The sequence below is a fragment of the Stegodyphus dumicola genome, chromosome 7 (assembly GCF_044657685.1).
Source record: "Stegodyphus dumicola isolate Sdum_Otavi_A_Nest chromosome 7, ASM4465768v1".
NCBI classification, from domain to species: domain Eukaryota; kingdom Metazoa; phylum Arthropoda; class Arachnida; order Araneae; family Eresidae; genus Stegodyphus; species Stegodyphus dumicola.
In genome coordinates, this window is record NC_140774.1 from 44,753,191 (window position 1) to 44,760,384 (window position 7,194).

Sequence of the window (7,194 nt, forward strand, 5' to 3'; positions counted from 1 at the left end):
CATCAAGCAAATTGATTTTATATCGCTCCATGCTTCGTCCAGCTCTCCTTTATGTAGCGCTGATCTGGAGACATGCAACTAAAACCAATATAAAACAATTGCAAGTACTACAAAATAAAATCTTACAAGAAATTATCAATGCTCCTTGGTATATTTCAAACACTTACATTCACAGAGACCTACAAATAGAATCTATACAAGACTATATTAAACTCTTAGCGGTCAACTTCTTTCGCTCAGTAAAATCCCACAGTAATAGCCTCGTTAGCACTCTCAGACACTCTCCGCACCCAAGGGAAAAACACCAATATACCTGTGACATCCTACCCACATAACAACTACAACCAAAATTGACTCATTCAAGCTTAATTGACTTTGCAGTTTTCACCTGTTGCTTCATTTTGTAACGTTACTGAGCTCAGCCCCCCATTCGAGACCGCTAGCGACGACAAGATTCTGGGTATTCACAGTTCCATTCAGGTAAAAGTGGGCCTCGTCTCCCCATAAGATTTTCCACGGCCAAGCATCATCCACCTCCCTTCTGGCAAGAAAGGTGAGAGCAAAAGTCAATCGCTTATCATGGTCGGGATACAGTAACTCCTGTACACTGCTGATCTTTTACGGATAGAAGTTGATAATATTTCGTAAGATTTTCCATATTGTACTGTAAGGCTGCTATCACACGTCGGTTTGTTTCGGAAGAACAACTGTTTGGAACAATTTTTCTGCTTTGTCACAACAGCCAATCACCACTGCTCGCTTTGGGGTTAACGCAGGGGAAACTGGTTCCCCATTACAAACAAGCTGATAGCATTCGAAGCTGATAGCTGATTGGTTGAAACCGAACAACCTGCAATTTTTTTGGAAATGAAGGAAAAAGTCGCGCGTCTTTGTTTCAATAGTAAACCAGGCAGAAAAATTGTCCGAAACAGTTGTTCGTGTAAAACAAACGCCGTGTGATATGGGCCTAAGGCATATCATTATTCCATAAGGCATATCCATAATAAAAGGTAATTTTATTCCGTATTAATTTGCATTTGTTAACACTCTATTTTCTATTACACAGCGCCAAATATTTCCCTAGCAGTGACTTTTGGAATTATTTTTTTTCGCAGAATCCTTCGTCCCCGTCTTGTTTAATCTTCCTACAAAATGTGGCGTCATTCTCGCAAATAGATCGCGCTACAGAACACTGTGAGCACTGTCAGTTTAATTATGGCCACCCGGTATATCATAAATACATAAAACTTAATAATGAATCATGCATAACATTGCTATGAAAGGAAGGATGCGAAGAGAAAATTGTGTAGCACCAGGGTGCCTGGCTTCAAGACCCTACCCCACATCGAAGAATAGTTTTGTTTACGAATTGTACAGGAAAATAACTTGTACGGCTTACACATAATAAATTCAAGAAATGTATATACAAACATATATACATGGCATACGTAATTTTTTTAATATATAATTATTTGGAGTTAAAAGAGGCCAAAGGTGAACGATAATTAAATTAATACTAAGGTACGTCATTCAAAGATCTCAGATATTGTGAAGAGCTATCTGGAAAGCTACGAAGTTAGTCGTCGAGCTGGTGATTACCTATGAAATGGCATACATGCATATAGATACAACTTATTAAGAAATTGCGAACCCAGAGGTGCGATGTGAAAATAAATGAAGATAATACATATACATGATATAAATACCAAAAAATAATAAATATGTGAGGAAAGATACTACACGAATACAAAGTACATGTCAATTAAGGCATACAGGTACATTAATCTGGTAAGTTGCCAAGTATGGCCATTGGTCTTTTACCATACAAAGGGTCGTTTACATCATAATTATATACCCTGATGTCAGGATTATTAATTCGTTTTTTTTTATCATTAAAGAACTTGCAGTGCGGCAATAGATTGATTTGAGCTGCTTTTTGCGTTATTCCTCATGTAATTTTAAATTTCTCACGTACCCCGGAAAATCAGTAATCTACAGCAGTACACAATTCTGGGCAGTTTGTAGCTTTTTTCTGGTAGATTTGCATGAATACGCTCAAACCGGGCAGGCATAACAAAGTATGGGACACAACATGGATTTATAAATAAGTAGCTTGTTGCCTATACAAAGTACCTTGTTTCGAGCAATTAAGGAGAAAGGAAGGATACCCGATTAGAAATATACCTTTTATATTCATTTGATGACATAGAAGTGTAAAACATAAAGATCACAAGAAGTTATGAAAACAAGTTATGCAACAGTAAGAAGCCCTTTAAGTGACTGCAGTATCACAAGACACTGATTACCAAGTAAGTATCCTTTCTTCATTCTTTTACATGAGTAATAAGTTTTTCATTAAAACCTTTAGCAGTGAATGCCCAAACAAATTTATTATTGGCGGCTTTGATAGAAGGTCACACAAAAATAAACTTGACTTCGCAAATTTCTGAAAACATTAAAATCAGAAGTATTAAATTACAGTAACATATATTATTAAATTATTTTCATGGCACATTAATAATATAAACATAAAAGGCTGACTAAACAAACTGAGCATAGTACTTTAAAAGTTACATTTTTCTGCAATGTAGATACTTCATACATTCAATGAAGTATGTAGATACTACATACTTGTTAATAATCTCAGCTTTTTGTATAGATTCATCCAAAAACTGCAAATGGCTTTAAGGATTGAATTTAAATCTGTATCGCAGGAAGGGAAAATATTATACATTAACAGAGCTGAATAAATATTTTACCACAATAACTTCAAGCTGGTGTACGAAATATTTAATAAAATATTAAAATTAACAAATAAAGAAGCTAAAATAATCCCAAACACCAAACTATGTTCAATCCAATGACAGGTAAAATTAAGCGTTACAGAAGTTGAATAAGCATCTGATTAATTTGCATGCGTTTTCCAAGCACAGTAACTTAACACTGATGTGAAAAATATTTACTGGATATTATGTTAATCGGTAAATGTTTTATAACGACAATTCAGTGACCGTCTTTTGCTGCTAAAAATCATTTTCACATATCTACACCATTTAGCATTTTTCCACTTTTCGTTTTCAAGCATTCATGCTTATATGCACCCCTGAGCACGACTTACCATAAATTTCAGAATAAGGGTACACTGGACTCCAAAAATATAATAAAAGTAAATACATTTTGAAGATCCTGTCCTTAGAAAACAGGACATCCATTACTGAATGTATGTTGGGCTTCTCCTTATAGAAAGAAAGCTGTTGAATCTTCAGTATATATTCAGTAAAATAAACTTATTCATATATAAAAGATCGTGTTATTTAATATCCACGTCGCTAGCTTCCCTCTACCGATGGTATAATCTACTACTAAAACGCTAAGCTCAGAGTGACTAATATCCCAAGTAGTCGGAAACAGGAAAGTGATGATCAACAGAAGTTAGCTTCATTTTATTTCTTTGTTTTCCGTGCACTTCAAGTTTGCTCCTCCAAACTAGCTCTCGATTAAGAACTAAATTATTTAAAGCAGTTGCTATTGACAGGGGCTTTTCACCCAACATTATTAACGAAAGCAGTTAAAAAGTTCTCATCTCAACACATCGAAAGCCACACTATTGTTTTAGGAGATTATTAAAAATTATGTTGTCAATCATGTCTTTCCATCAATTAGCTATAAAATTGCACGTATTTTACAGAAATTTAACTTTTGGGTCATTTATTATCCTATCAATAAAACTCCCAGTTCCATACTTAAGGAGCCATTCCGGATATGAGTTCTTGGTGTATTTCAGGATTCTTTGCCAGTGTGTTTTAATTTACATTGGTCAAACTAAGAGTTTTTATATATGGTACCATTTTTTATAGTATTGTTCTTTTATGTATAGAATTTTGTACATTTCAGTATTGTTCCCTACAATTTTCTAAGTTTTTTTATTTATTCTAAGTAATCCAACTTTTCATTTTTAGATGGACTTAGAAAATGTAGTAGAAGAATGACTGATTTTATATACAGGGTGGTTGTAAAGTCAATACCTATTTTTAATTTAGATTTCCAAGAAACTAGCATCAGCTCCAACTGGCGTGTAATACTGTTGACTAACATAATGTTTACAATTTATGATTTTAGAGGTTGACGGAGTAGAAACCACAAAATGGCCAGTTTACTTTAGAGGACAAAGCTAAGATTGACACCAGATATGGAGTTTGGAGGTCAGTGGTGCAAGTGCAGAGATGGTGGAGGAAAAAGCTATCTAGGAATACAACGCTTAACCCTAAGATAATAAAAACTGTCTATGAAGTTATCAGGTTCAATGTTTCTTCTAACCTTCTTCGGAAACATACAATGACCTGACTAGAACAGAGAGCTTACTAAAGCTATGTTCACTAATTGTAGTAAGTAGACAGGATACAGACGAATGGTATACAAAACCCTTTATTTTTTTCTTTATATACAATGACTTCCGTACTTCGGAATACAATGACCCTCCACTCGGGGTCTAACTTAAAAGATATCAAAATAAAACTAAACTCTAATTTAACTTTAGAATAAGATTGGCCTTATAATAACAGGAAGCGTATGTAGCACAGAGACTGTGAACACTACAATACGTTTAATTTATCAAGAGGATTAAAACCTCTGGCCTGGAAGGCAAATAGCAACTGCGTAACTTCTAAGGTAAGCGGCCTGCTTCGAACTCACTGCTTCCTCTCTCTTTCGCTTGGCAAAAAGGCCACACTTAAATACTTGGCGTTCGCCAGACAACTTTGCATAAACTCCTTCACGCTTATAATTCTGGCCGGAAGTAGAAAATAAGAAGTGATAGTAAAGATTTAAAATAAAATAAACGTTAGTAAAACTTAAGATCCTTACATACTTCCCGCCAGAGTTAATTAGTTTGAAACTGAGGTCTAAAACGACCTTGTTGAAAACTTTTAGCTCTAGAAACTAACGCGAGGCCAACCTTTTACAATCATAACTTAGCTAGAAACTAGAAAATTTTAAAAGAAAGAAATTTGTTACAATAGCAGCTCCCGGAATATACAACAATCTTTTTTCTTTTTCATCTGTACTGCATCTAAACAGGAGCTTTATTCAATTCTGGTTCCTTCCAGAGATCTGGAAGGAAAACTAGTTTAATGAAATGTTACAGAATGACATTGCAAATAACATATAGAATATACTTTTCTTAACATTCTTATTTCATTCATGACTATTTTAATTATCTCTCCCCGTGCTCTCTGACATGTGTTGTAAAAACACCAAACACGAATGTGTTTCTGTCTATGTGTTCAACACTTCCTCCTACAATCAAAACACTAACGTGTTAAAATTCAACATACGAGACCTCTTAACACACCCTAATTTCAACTCTAGACCCTGAGGTACTATTCTGAAAGTGGCTAACTCTAAAGTGTAGCGTCAGAGAGCCTAACTACATCATTCAACCTTTAACACATATTCACCATGATTTAATCTTTACAGTCACACGAATAACAAATTTTTAACATTACTTTCACTTTTACCATATCACGGTATTTCTAAACATTCAAAATAACAGTTCACATGTATACAAGAACATATCAAGATGCCGTTAATTTTACACATTTGAAAACATACATTAGTAGTACATTGTTAACTTCTATTCTTTTCAAAGCAAGTGCCAATTCTTTCTACATTGAAATAATACTACATTTCAAAAAGTCTTTCAGACTAAAACTTCTTTCTTGTTAGAATGTTTTAAATAAAATTTATACAATAACTTTTTACAATATTTAAGTCTTTATACAACGCTATTATACATCAACTTTAGTTTTACGCGCGAGTAATTGAAAAACATAATAAGAAAATCGGTCACAACTCATTTCTCGCCCTTTTGGCGATAAAGGTAGACCTCGCATGAGGTAAAACTTCTTGAAATCTGCCACTTGCAGTAAGAATGAAAGATTAACTTAAGTTTGTAAAGTAACATAAAATTTTACTTATCTTTGTAATATTCAGACATCCTTTTCTGGGCCCAGTCTTTAAAGGTGCTGCAGACCGTAGCTTGGTTGATCCTCCTTCTTGTACGGGCTCGCCCTTCAGTGCTTTCCTCTGGAAGCTTCCGTTTTTCACCACTACGGCCACCCTTGAACATCTTCCTTTTGTGCTCTGCTTGTGGTCTTGGCCGTTTGAAGGCAGCTGGTCTTGGTGGAACCGGGAAACTTCTGTCGTGATCCTGCTTGGACCTCGTTGTTGGCCGTTCAAATTTTTCTTGTACTTTTTCCTCCGCCGCTGATGGCCCTTCCGCAGTTCGGCGACTTTTGCTGCGGAGAGTTCTGTCGGATGAGTCAATCTTCCGTTTCACAGCCGGGTTATAGTTGCCGTCCTTTCTCCCGGTCTTTTCCACATACGTCGTCCTTCTCCCTTCTTCATTCTGGGGGTGTTCGTGAACTCTGTTTTTTGGACGGTGGAACGGCTTCTTTTTCTTTTTACCTTCAGTTTTTCCGCGGGGCAATTTTCTTTTCACTTGCTTCTGTCTCTCATTGGCTTGCCCTTGTACTTGTCGTTTTCCCACCTCTGGAACTTGTACCTGCGGTGTCTGCCGTACCGGATCCTGCAAAAGATCTGAAAAGATTTGCATTTTATTACGATCGAAGTAGGGCTTGATTTGATCAATGTTTGCGGAACAGGTTTCACCATTTCTTGCCTTTAACACTACAACAGCGTGAGTTATTTTTTCTATAACATATGGTCCTTCAAAGCGTGGAAAAAATTTGGCAGTTTTATCTTCTGGTGCTGAAGAAAGTGAATGCTTAATTTTTAGTACTTCATCCCCTACTTTATAAGTTACTCCCCGTCGTTTCAAGTCATAATACAATTTTTGTTTTCTTTGTGCTACTTCCGTATTCTTTTTTGCTTCTTTTATTAGTTTTTCTATATCACCCATTTTAAATTCTGGGGCTCTTTGTTGCACATAAAATAGTTTATCTAACGGTGTTATAACCTTTCTGCCTAGAAATAACTCAGCAGGAGTTTTGCCCGTTGTATCATGTTTTGCGGTCCTAAGGGCGAAAGCAAATTCATTGACATAGTTATCCCAGCTTTTATGAAAATTTTTAACATAACTACGGATAATTTTCACTATATTTCTGTTGACCCGTTCCGCTATATTTGATTGCGGCCGATACGGGACCATTTTTAAATGACGTATGCCCAGTTTTT